This window comes from Ochotona curzoniae, unplaced genomic scaffold, assembly GCF_017591425.1.
Source record: "Ochotona curzoniae isolate NIBS_2020 unplaced genomic scaffold, NIBS_Ocur_1.0 contig_430, whole genome shotgun sequence".
Classification (NCBI taxonomy): domain Eukaryota; kingdom Metazoa; phylum Chordata; class Mammalia; order Lagomorpha; family Ochotonidae; genus Ochotona; species Ochotona curzoniae.
In genome coordinates, this window is record NW_024466219.1 from 27,005,538 (window position 1) to 27,019,189 (window position 13,652).

Consider the following 13,652-nt stretch of genomic DNA (forward strand, 5'->3'; position numbering starts at 1 on the left):
ACCCAAGTGCTCAGCCACCATCTGTTTCTCCTCGGAGTGTGACTCAATAGAGAGCTAGATTGGAAGTGGAGGTGGGATTGATCCCAGGCACTGTGACTGGGATGTGGGCATCCGAAACAGAATCTTTACCTGCTGTGTTACAATTCTCCCTCCCAGCTCTGACTTCATTTACAACATTTTTATCACCTCTATAAGAAATCATGTACGCATTAGCAGTCTCTCCTAGTTCCTTCCTGTCCTATACATCCACGGATATACTTCGTCTCGCTTTTTTTTTCCTCTTAGCTTTTATTTGTTCTTATTTTATTTGAAAGAGTTGCACAGGGGCGGGGTAGAGAGGAGGGGTGTTGATGTTTCGGTTGTTGGTTTACTTCCCAAACGCTGCAACAGCCAAGGCCGGGCTAGACATGAGCTCTGTCTCCCACGTGGGCAGAGCCATCACCTGCTGCCTCCCTTCACGTGCATTAGCAGGAAGCTGGAGTCAGGAGCCAAGCCAGCACTCAAACCCAGGCACTCTGAGAGCATCCCAAGAGGTGTCCTCATCACCGCACCCAGTTCCCACCACCCACTGTGATTTCAGTTGGAATTTTCCTGATTGCTATTCTGAGCATCTTCTTTCATATATCTGTCGGCCATTTGTAGGCCTTCTTTTGAAAAATAGCTATCCAGGCACTTGGCTCATCTTAAAATAAAGTTGTTTTCTTACCATGAAGTTGCCTGCATGTTTTAGATTTCCACATACTTGTGAGTTTCTTAAGTTTCTCCCTGGTGTTGTCCAGCTTCTGGGAGTTGCCTACATTCCTTGGCTCATAGTCAACTTCAGACTTCAAAGCCAAAACCATCACATGACTCCAACCTCTTCTGCCCCCCGGCTCCTGCCTCTCTCTCTCTCTCAGGATTCCATTTGACCCATCTTGATCATACAGAGCTATCTCTGTTTCCATAGCTTTTGATCATGTCTGCCACCTGTCTTTTCGCACAAAAGTGGGCTGGCGATCAGGATACAGACAGTTTAGGTGAGCCACTGTTCTGCCTACTGCATCTCCCTTTTCTTTCTTTTGTAATGAAATATCAAACATGAGCTGAGGCTTACTCCCCATAGGCGTGCTGCCTGAGAAGGTATCAGTCCTCTGCACATCTCCAAGAACCCCGGCTTCAAGAGACTGAGAGCAATCCATCCTGACAGACCACGAGGCAGCATAACTCACCACTGAGCCAAGAAAGTCACCCAACTACACCTGCAACAACCAGGTTCCAGTTCTGGTGACGCAGGCTCAGGAGCTGGCATCTCCCTCGGCTACAAACACTGACGTGCTGGCATGGGACTGGAAGCACACAGGCTCTCTTTCTCTCTACAATTAGATCTGAAGCAGAGAGAGGAGTTACTCCCCAGTCACACAGCCTAAAAACAGCACCTCCAGCTAAGGACCTCTGGCCCTGTCGAGGTGTCTCTGGTTAAGCCCTGCTCAGCCCTTTGCACGGCCACAGGGCGTAATGAGAATCAGTGGGGCCCCTGCTGCTCTCCCATTTCTGAGCAGTGTGGTTATTGGCTTGACAGTCTTCCCGCCCACTCCCACCCCCTCCTGCCCCCGCAGCATGCAGACAGCATAACAGCAACTGTGGGCGAATCATTAGAAAGTGAACATCAATCTAATCACCATACAAGGCCTGGAAAAAAATACTCCAGCCCCGGAAGCCCACCCAAGCTCCTCGCAGTCCCTCTACCTGCTTGCTGTCCAAGGCAAAGCAGAGCCTGAGTTCGTGCTGTCCTTCTGCTTCTACTGTTACCTCTATCTTGGGGACTCCTTAACCTTCTATGTTAGTTTTTTCTAGATTTTAACTTTTGGGGGAATCAGATGTAAGCTATTATTTTCTCTCTGGATTTTGGGGCTTACTGTTTTTAAGATTCACTCATTTTGTATTCACGGATAGCTATGATTTGATCATTTTTGTTGCTGTAAATTATTTACTTTATGGATACACTACAATTTATCCATTTCACTATTGACATTTGGGTTGTTTTTGCCCACTAATCAAGCTACCAAAAACATCTTTGTAGATGTCTGTTTTCTAGCCAGTGTTACTAGAAACTGTGTGTTTTGATGGCCGTAGTTACCATGAAGCTTCTCTTCCTCGCCCTTGTTTTCTCAGGGCTGCAGGAGTTTGCAAAAATAAAAGCAAACAGTTGGACCCAAAGTAACTTGGGAAATGCTATTGATTTCATCATAGTCAACTGGAGGGCAAGACCGTTTCTGTCCTGTTCACCATTTGTCTCTCAGTCCTTACCAGAGGTCACTGGGCCCACGCATGGGTTCTGGAAGTGGGCTCTGCGCCATGCCAAACCACGGTGAAGGAGTCAACGTGCCCTCGGGTTTCATTGCTGAAGGCTTTGTTTCCCTGGTATGGTACTTCCTGCTAGCAGCAGGAACATAGCAGGGCTGGAGCAGGGAGATTTTGACACTGTGCATTTGTATCCTTGCTGGTTTTTGGAAGTTTTTTCAGGGAGTCGTGATCATTGGCTATAGGAGTTGGAGGCTCCAGACTTGTGGGCTCCAGTATAACACCTGTAGTCCACAGGGTCTTCCCTTCCTCCAAGAACACAAAAAAATCCTAAGATACCTGCCATCCTGCTTGGGAAAAGCTGGTTCTGAAATATGAAGACAAGCTGCAAGTACCTTGGACAGGAAGACAATACCCAGAAATAGGGTTTTCATTCAAAAAGTGCAGGATGTCAGAGAATACCTTCACCATTGTGATGGATTTCAATTATGGGAACTAAATGGGCCTTTAGGGCTTAACAATGATTTACTTATCAAAAGGAAGGAATCAAAGCTTAGATGTGGCAGATATTAAAGCTTTCCAAGTAACTGGGTGTCTAGCTGATCGCCCCAACTCTGGCCATTTCCTTTTAAAACTCGTAATAACTGCCTGGGTGCCATGGGAGAGAGCCCTTTCAAGACATGCTCTTGGCTTTCTCAGTGACAAGGACCCTTGCTCTGGAGTCCAACCCAAACTGGCTTCTCCTTTGGATCTCCCCGTGGCCTTCCTTACGTTTTACTTCCTACTACCCGTGGGGATTTGCGCATTCATCTGCTCGTGTGTTCATATGTCTAGGGAGAAGAGCATCCTCCAGATTTGCTTTGTAAATGCAGGGAGATTTGCATACTATAAATGCTCCATCATGCCTCCTATGTATCAACATTAGAATTTGGGGCCCGGCGCCATGGCCTAGCAGCTAAAGTACTTACCTTGAACGCCTGGGATCCCATATGGGCGCCGGTTCTAATCCCAGCTGCTCCACTTCCCATCCAGCTCCCTGCTTGTGGCCTGGGAAAGCAGTGGAGCATGGCCCAAAGCCTTGAGACCCTGTACCCGTGTGGGAGACCTGGAGAAAGTTCCTGGCTCCTGGCTCCGGATTGGCACAGTACAGTACTGGCCATTGCGGCCACTGGGGAGTGAATCATTGGACAGAAGATCATCCTCTCTGTCTTTCCTCCTCTCTGTATATCTGACTTTGTAGGGAAAATAAAATAAATCTTTAAAAAAAATTAGAATCTGGTAAAAACAACAAAATCCAAAGAATCAATCACATGGGAGACAATCGAAGGGCAAAGTGCACTTCTTAATCTGCTAGTTCTCAGGGTGGGTGTCACAGTGTGGTGGGGTAAGCCCCTGCTGTGCGCTTGCATCCCATAAGCGCCTGAGATCCAGTCCTGCTTCCACTTCCCATCCAGCTTTCCACTACTGCCCCTGGGAAAGCAGTAGATGATGGCCCAATACTTGAGTCCTTGGAGTTCCTGGTTCCTGGCTTCAACCTGATCCAGCCCTGGCTATTGTGAACATTTGGGAAATGAAGCAATGTATAAAAGATCTCTCTCTCTGAGTCTTTGCCTTTTAAACAAATGAAGGATAAATCTTTTTAAATTTTTGTTTTTCATGGTAATTACACAGTTGATCAGGATGGAAAGGCTCGAGGGTTAGGGATAAATGGGTGAAATCATTATTTCCAAATTTGTTATATATATATATATTTTTAAAGATTTATTTTTATTATTTTTTTATTGGAAAGGCAGATATACAGAGAGGAGAGACAGAGAGGAAGATCTTCCGTCCGATGATTCACTCCCCAAGTGAGCGCAACGGCCGATGCTATGCCGATCCGAAGCCAGGAGCCTCTTCTGGGTCTCCCATGCGGGTGCAGGTTCCCAAAGCTTTGGGCCGTCCTCGACTGCTTTCCCGGGGCCACAAGCAGGGAGCTGGAAGGGAAGCGGGGCTGCTGGGATTAGAACCGGCGCCCATATGGGATCCTGGGGGTGCAAGGCGAGGACCTTAACCACTGCGCCACCGCGCCGGGCCCTGTTATATATTTTTGTATCTGGGGCAAGGGGAGAAAAAAGGGGGAAGTCACACCCAAATTCCCAAATGTCCCAGTAGGGATGGGCAGCGACCACCCAGTATCATCCCAGGGTCTCGGTGTGTGCGTGTTCTGAGGCTTCTGCCCAGGTGGTTTGGATAGTTCTGAAATGCTGTCGGTTTTGCTATTCCAAGGATGATGCAACCCTTGCAATCTCCACTGGCTGCCATGGTCAACTTCAAGTCTCCATTAATCCAGGTTTTTGCTGTCATCGTTTGGCTGAGGTACTTGCCCAATTTGATCTGTTCTCTTTCTTCTGTTATGGAACCAAATGGGCTGCCATGTTCTTCATGTGCATCAGGCTCTGCATTGTTCCACCTTTGTCACTGAGGACGGACATATCCTTGTAGGCGAGTCCAAGGACATGGGCCAGGCGACCAGAGCTCCACTGGATGCCCCACCCCTGAGGCTCACAACCCCAGCTCCCCACCTTGCTGGTGGTCCCAAGGGCTTTAAAACTATAAAAGAAATGTATTGGTTCTCCATTCTAATTGCTGAAAGAGAGGCAGAAGAGAAGACATGGCCTTAGAGTCGCTTACCCAATGTAGGAGAGTTCATTTGAAGTTTTGTACTTGCTATGCACACTCCTTATATGGGAACTAGTGTGGGGTCTGGTTTTTAAGGCATGTTCTCCAGTCAGGAACGTTCATTCTGCAAAGCTCCTTTGTTAGAAGTTTCCATCTAAAAACCAGCCGGGATTCCTCCTGCTAATGTCAACAATCATTTCAGCACATTGTTCAGACAAATTAATTTCCTGTAGTATTGTACAGGCAAATCGAGGAGGGCCTGAGATGGTCTGATTAGCAATCCACCTACAGAACTGCTGTTCTGTGCTTGCAATGCGTGGGGCTCCGCCTTTCCTCCGGACCCTGTGAACACCTCTCCTCCAGCCACCATTCACTAGGGTTAGCTGTGCTGCAGGTGTTCTTGGAAGTTGGTGGGGTTTCTGAGCAGAACATGTCGATTCTCTCCAGCCTCACATGTTAGAATGAATTTGTGGATGATACTAGTACTGTTTCATTATATACTTTGAAGGGACATGAAAGAAGGCCTTTCTAGTAGTCCCCCCACATTTCCTCGCCTTCCGCACACTTACAAAGGGCATTGTCCCTGCCACGACCATCCTCTCAGGCCCAGATCCAAAGAGACTCCAGGAGTCTTACAGCAGGGGGACAAAATGCAGACCTGTACTCTTCTGCCTACTCAAAGTGGACGTCTGTTAAATGGTCTCAGACAGTCTCTCCATCTCTAAACACCAAGACAGCAGCCCTGCACTGAGGGGTCCACGAGGTGTGCACATCAGCCGTCCACTGCCCACTGACCTGCTTGCTCCTCCCACCTCCCTGGGGCCTAGGCAGAGATCGCCTGACTCCTGGAGGGCTGCTGCTGCGTGTCCTCTCCTCTGCTCCGCCGTGGGCTCCCCTGCCATCATTGAAAGAGTGTGTCACATTGTTGAGGAAAGAAAGGAGAGCATACACCTAAGTAGTGGTAAGGTGAAATGGTGCAGCCACTATGAAAAAGACTTGTACAACTCCTCAAAAAGTTAAACATGTATAGCCATGAGACCCAGAAATTCCACTGCAGTAGTCACCCAAAGCCATTAAAAATACATGTGCTCACAAAAACTTGAGCACAAATTCTTATAGCACAGCTATTAATAATAGCCCAAAGTGGGAATGTCTCAGATAATGTGTAGATAAACAAAATACGGTCAATTTGTATATCTGACTGTCATTCAGTCACAGCGAGGAACGTGCTGTCACATACTGCTGCGTGTTACACTGATGCTAAGTGGAAGAAGTCAAACACACAAAGCATATCACACATGCTATGTGGATGAGCCTGTTCATGTGACATGTCCCAAAGAGAGACATCCACAGTGACAGGAAGTAGGTCAGTGGGCGGGGAATGTGGCTTCGTTGTTAACAGGTAGGGTTTAGGTAAGTGGTGATTGAAACATTTTAGAAGGACGTAGAGTGCTGGTTGAACTACAGAGTAAATATGTTAAAAAAAAAAACAACACTGGATTGTACACATTAAAGTGGCTAATTTGCAAAATGTGAATCGTATCGTAAAAAAAAAGACAACAATGTTTATAATACACTATTGTATCATAGTAGATCATGCCTGTGTCACAGTTTCTGGTCATAGTGAAGATTTAAAAAAAAAAAAACTTCGCAGGATGAATAATCGAATGAACTGATGGATGGGTGGGTGCGACTGAAAGGGAACCTGGGAAATAAAGATGGATTCGTGGCTCAGCACAGGTGAGGAGCCCTCTGCATCATTCCTGGGAGTGGGTAGTGTAAGGACTTATTCCAGTATCCCACCCTGGACCCTGCGCCATTTCTTCTTCCTCACAGCTCACGAAATTCACGCCAGTCCGGCCAACCACCAATCAGATGTAACCTGGCATTCCACCTGAGAATCCCACCCCCAATCTCTCAGCCCCTTCCCCAGCCCCGCCCACTGCCAATCATCCCCAGGCACTAATCCCTGGGTCCTGCCCTCAAAGCCGCCCAGTCCCCGCCCCCCACACCTGGCAGACAAAAAGGCCCCAGGTGCGGCTAACTTTGCTCTTCCCCTCTCTCCTCCTTCTTCCCCCCTTTCCCCCTTCCCCTTCCCTTTTTCCTGCCCCGCTGGAATAAACCTCCTAAGATATCTCGTTGCGTCTGGTGTTTTCAGCTCACGGTAAAGAACCGGGTTGCGGGAATTAGCTGCGCGTAAATTATCGTAATATCGTGTGAACTAGAACTAGAACTCTACCACCTTTTAAAATAACTAACAGGTAGTGTTTTAGGGACTGTGTTTTGGAAAGGCGGCTAGGTGATTCTCTTCCGTTCCCTGATGACTCTATCTGCAGGAACCTTCTTCCTTCTCTCCACCCAGCACATTCTGCCAAGATGAGAAGGAGCTGTCTGTAGCAGCCAAAACAAACAAACCCAGAGAAACGCGGTGGCAGGCCGGGGGAGGAAGCAGCCCCCTGCGTCCCTGTGGACAACATCCTCCTCATTGAAGTTACACGGCATGCGGGCAAGGCCGCTGCAGGAGCCTGGGCACCCAGGGCCAAGTTAGCCTGGGAAGACAGGGCCCTTGGCTCTCCGTGCCGTCAGTCCGAGCTCTGACACTTCGCACCTTACATCAAAAGGCTCTTCCTAAATAGTTACAGGCCTGAAAAATGCCTCAGATCAGTTAATTAAAAAAAAAAAAAGATTTCTTTTTATTGGAAAGACAGATATACAGAGAGGAGAGGCAGAGAGAAATAGCTTCTATTCGCTGGTTCACTCCCCAAATGACTGTAATGGCCAGAACGGAGCTGATCCAAAGCCAGGAGCTTCTTTTGGGTCTCTTACGTGGGTGCAGGGTCCCAAGGCTTTGGGCCACCCTCTGCTGCTTTCCCAGGCTACAAACAAAGAGCGGGCTTGGAAGTGGAGCAGCTGGGACATGAACCAGTGCCCATATGGGATGTTGGCACTTGCAGGTAGAGGATTAATCTGTTAAGCCACTGCACTGACCCCTCAAAGATTTCTGTAACAAATATAAACTGAGGATTTAGTCAGCCTGGGCTCTACAGCTGGAGATCAAGAACCAGGTGTTGGCAGGCTCCTCCAGCAGCAAGCTTTCTGGGACGGCTCTCTCTGGACTTCTTTCCCCCTGGGTCCCTCGGCTCCTTGGTTGCTTCTTTTGATCACACTTTGCTGGCAGCTCCTTGTGCTCAGGGCTTTGTTTCTCCTCCTGTCCGCCAGGGACCTGCCTCTCTTCCTGCGTGGGAGCTCTTAGGGTCGGACCAAGAACTCCACGTGGTTGGGCTGGTGCAGGAACCGACACCTGGTCTGGGATCACCTAGCAGCTTTGTGGACTGCAACACTGCACTGTCACCAGAAGCGTGGCTTTATTTTCCTTCGGCCTCTTTCAGAACCTTTGGCCTGTAAGTGGCTCTCAGTCCCCACTCCTCCCTGGGCTGGGTCACGGGATGTTGTTCCTCAGCACTCACTTGCCAGGAAGGAAAGGACGGTTTCCTTTCACTTCCCTGGTGGAACCAGCTCCACGCACTTCCTCCCCACCCTTCTCTCCAAAACCCGAACCACACCGCCCCCTGGTGGAAGTGTGGAGCAACTGCCTGGGAAATCCTGCATTTCTCCGGAGACACAAATGTGGGGAGGGGTCAGGTTGAAATCGCGCAGACAAGGAGGAGGAGGATGCATAAAGAGGCCAGGCTCCAGTAACGCCCACTGGGTTGTTGTTATATGATATTATTTTCATTTTGCAAGACAAGCTAGAAATTTTCCAATTAAAACAATTGTATAAGCCAAACCAAACAACTTGAGCATTGGTGTTTGGGGTTTACCAACTCACAAGGAAGTCTTGATTTCTCGTGAAAAAGATGAAGCACTGATAATAATTAATCCTGAAAAATAAACAAAACTATAAGACTCAGAAGAAAAATTAGATGTATTTATTTTTATTTGAAATTAAGATTTATAAAGAGAGAGGTGTCTTCCCTTGGCTGGTTCAGTCTCCAAAGAGCTGCAATGGCCAGAGCTGAGCCTATGTCAAGCCAGGAGCCAGGAGCTTCATCTGGGTCCCCCATGTGGGTGCAGGGTCCCAAGGCTTTGGGATGTCCTGGTCTGTTTTCCCAGGCCACAAGCAGGGAGCTGGATGGGAAGTGGAACAGCTGGGATATGAACTGGTGCCCAAATGGGATCCTGGCACTGGAGGTGGAGGATTAGCCTAAGATGCCACACTTGCTGACCGCAGGCTCAGAGAATATTTTATACAATATACAGAAATCACAACTGTGAACATATTTGACAAGAACAATAAAATAGCAAGCTTAAAAAACACACTTATTTGATTACCCCTAAACTTTTCTGTTTATATTTGCTTGCTATATACCCGATGCCTTTACTTCTTGTATAAACCTGCAGAAACTAGATGTGTTAGGTAATAATTTTGGGAAAACAGTAGAAAAAAATATATATATTTTTAAAGTTAACCTTTTTTCTGTTATCTGGGCAAACACCAATTTTCCTAAAGGAATTGGATTCAAAAGCTTCTAGAATACCAGTGTTCCCAAGAGTGTGGGGGAATCGTTCACACTGGGAAGACGGCCCACGGCCTTCCTGTGTTAGCTTCCACTCTGTCATCGCCACTGCAGCCCTGCACCTTTTACCGAACATCTCAGCACATCTCAGGCCTGCCTGGGCAGTTGTATTTCTTGCTGACGGATAACTCTGTTTTATTATGGAAGTTGCTAGGCAGTCCTCAGAACCCAGTCACTAACATGCTGCCTCCCACCAACCTTCATTCAGTTGCCCAGCTCCCACCCTGAGCTTTCAATTTCTAGTAATGCAGCTTAATATTGTTTGGTGATGATGATTTATTTTCATATGTTTTGATTTTGATATTATGAATCTATCCTAAGTCATAGTCCAGGAATCCTTCGAAACACTTGCTAGAAGGGAGGCCAGAAGATTTCTTTGCTGTTTTGCTTATCTAAGAGCTGACTGCCAGTTTCCTTATAAATTGGATATTTTCTTCAAAAAAAAAATTTTTTTAGATGTTTTCAAATGTCTAAATAAGGAAAAATGTTTCAAAATTCAAAAGCTGTAAGCCTGTGTGACCAGTTGAAAGCTCCCCCTCTCTCAGGTCACTCGGGTCAGTACGCAAGGCTGGGCATATTTTCATGTTCTCTGGGCAAAGTCCACTGCCTCTGTACAGGCATGATCTGTCCTGCCCTCTGGGCTTGTCTGCCTTCGCCGGCTTCTCCGTCTAACTTTCCAGCCAGAGCCGAGTTTCATTTCGTAACTTGTCCTCCTTTCTTCCTGTGGCCAGATATTTCTCGTCAGTCGGTGTGCCCAGGGAGGCCTGTGTTAACTGGTGCTGATTGGGGCTCCTGCAGCCCCCCGCTCTTCCTCGTGCTGAGCTGACACGCACCTGTTGTCAGTGACGTGCGCCCTCAGCGGTCTATCGGCTTCCTCAGTTATTGCTAAACCACATATCTGCGTCCAGGGCGCCAGTGAAAGCTACTTGCCTCTGGATAAGCGTGTGCCCTCGTGCCTGTCCTCCTTGAGCCTTGCTGGACCTGGGAGTCTCCTCTTGCAACTAGAAGGGGGCACCTTACCAACGTATCTCTAACCCCTGGTTGTTTAGTTCAGTTCCTCCATGGGAGAAAGAGAGAATCTTGGTCACACGAGAGGGTGAGCATGCAGGCGTGTTTCCCAGCAGGAGGGAGCAGTGAGGTTGATGCCGTGTCTGTCTCCGGAAGTTTGTCAGCGCAGGCTGGTGCCCCTGAGCCCAGTCGGCTGGCGGGCACTGATAAGTCCTTCACCCTGAGTGTGCACATTGCAGGGGTTCTGGAATGTCACAGGAGCTACTTTGGGGGAGTGGTCCATGGGGGTACGGGATCTAAAAGCCCTCAGGAGATCACTTTGGGTTTTAATTTTATTTTATTTAACATCTACTTATTGATTGATCGGTTGATCTGGGAGGCAGAGAGAGGGTCCCCATCCATGGTTCACGCCCCAGATGCCCTTAGTAGGTGGGACTGAACGAGGCTGAAGCTGGGAGCTGGCAGCCCAGTCCAGGTCTCCCATGTGGCTGCAAGGGACCCAGCCTTGAGCCATTGCCACTGCCTCCCAGAGTCACCTTACCAGGGGTCAAACCTGGACTCAAATGCGGCATCTCAGTGTGAGGTACAGCCATCTTCACTGAGCTTAACCACTATGTTCAAGACTGGTCTCCATTGTACTTTTTTTTTAAGTTGACATCAAATTCAAAGTCTCTTTAAACTTTTAAGCTAACTTTACATAGCTATCCTTTCTCGTAGCATTGAAGGTACACAATTGCTGATTCTCACAGCTGGTGAGTCAACAACCATGGTCAGGTTGCCACAGCCCTAGATTAAGTGTAAACAATCCATGGCCTTCATTCTGGTTTTTGTTTTTATGAAATTCTTCCTTATTAGCAGAGCCATAACTGTTTGGCTAAATGCACTTTTTCAGTGTGAATTATGTATCTCATTCTGTGGTTACAGTTTTATTGTCATTCTGTGACAATCCTGTTCTAAGCTCAATATTTCTATTCAAAACTCAGAGGAGATACAGCAGGCCTCTGGCGTAGGGCATCACTGGAAATCCAGATCTCATGGTGAGTAAGTGTTAGAACAGAACGCCAAGAGCGGAAAGGCAAGGAAAAGCACATGAGTTCTAGCTAAATCAAATACTATCAAAATGAAGCAATAGATATTCACATATCTACGTATGTTTGCATGTACCTTAGAAAGCCACAATTCCCTTCCATAACTGTATAGCCTTTTTAATCCCATTAATATTGGAGCCAACAACTACTCCATACATTGCACCTATCCAAAAAAAAAAAAAAGCGTAAAAAACTAAGATTATTAGAGTTTATTTGAGCGAAGAATGACTCATGAAAGAAGTTCCGACAGCTCAGCTCTGTATCCGAGGCAGGAGAGGCGATAGACACCTGAGGAAGTAAGATCTACAAGCCATGTGATTGGTTACACGTACGCAGTGCTGGCTGCCTGTGACAAGCTGCTTGCCTGGCTGAGCTCCGGCTGCTCATGACACACCTCAGTTTGGTTTTCAGTGTTGATGGGCTAAGATTGTGGTTTATAACACAGGGTCTCCAAGTATGCAAGACAGCCCCGGGTTCCTTGTCTCCTGTTTACTGAACATATCCTTGACTTAATTTTTCCTCAGAAATTGGTATGAGCAGTCAGTGCCCACCTTCCTACTCAAGACTCTGGACTGGCAAGCAAAGAAGGCTGTTGATCAATCCATCATGGGCTTCTCTGAAGAATTCCAAGGCACAGCCCAGGAGGGTGTGCTGAGTCATCTCAGCTGAGAATGGGTAGGTCTGAAACAGCATTTGGGAAGCTTTGGAAGTTGGGGACAGAGTCGTGGCAGCGTCACAATGGTGAGGTGTACACAACAAGAGGTTCAATGAAATATCTTGGTGACAGGGAGAGGCCTCGCATTCCAGTACCTTTTGTAGCAGACTCGAGAGAGGAAGGACCCAGATGCCATGGGTTAGGTAATCTGTTCTGGAGGTCAAAGGAAACTGTGGCCCATAACTACCTCCGATTTCTCAGTAGTAATTAAGATGTGGAAGACAAGGGCTAGATCTCTTCTGCTTCTGAATAAACAGTTGGACTTCAAAGAAGGCCCAGTTTCTCACTCCCTGCCCTGACTATGCGTGCTGGTTTAGCACAGTGTGCCATTGGGAGAGCCCAGGGAGTGGCCATCATTGGGTGCCCAGTCCTGTCCAGCCGGAATGTACGCCTTTGGAAATGGGGCAACCACAACAAGTGCAGCTAAAACTGAATTTTGATCCATAAGGCTTGTGGATTCAGATTCCTGGGACACATTGAAATTGCTTCCTTGAAGAGTAAGGTCAGATTTATTCACCTGTGACCAATGTTAGAAAGAGAACTACTTAGACCAATTCAATTTAGTAGCATTTATTGAACAGAGTTTATTTTTAGCTCAAATAAATAGAAATCGCTGGTGAACAAGGGCAGATTCTGAGAACTTCAACCATGTGAGCTGACAACATCTATAGAGCAATAAATGTGAGACACTGGAAACTACTCAATTTGTTCTAGCTTAGTTAACCAACCAGCTAATTGGTTACAGCTTAACCAGTTCATTGTTTATAACTCCATCAATTCATTAGCCACAGTGCTCTTCATAACCAGACAAAGCTCCATTCCTGTTATTTTTTTTTAAGATTTATTTTATTTTTATTGGAAAGGCGGATATACAGAGAGGAGAGACAGAGAGGAAGATCTTCCGTCCGATGATTCACTCCCCAAGTGAGTGCAATGGCCGATGCTATGCCGATCCGAAGCCAGGAGCCTCCTCCGGGTCTCCTGGGCGGGTGCAGGGTCCCAAAGCTTTGGGCCGTCCTCGACTGCTTTCCCAGGCCACAGGCAGGGAGCTGGAAGGGAAGCGGGGCTGCCGGGATTAGAACCGGCGCCCATATGGGATCCCGGGCGTTCAAGGCGAGGACCTTAACCACTGCGCCATAGCGCTGGGTCCCATTCCTGTTATTAAACATAATACTGGTTGGGTCTGTGGAGCCCAGTCCAGAAACTCATCCAAATCTATGGCTTTAAAAAAAAAAGATTTATTTATATTACAAAGTCAGATATATTCAGAGAGGAGGAGAGACAGAGAGGAAGATCTTTCATCCAAAGATTCACTCCCCAAGT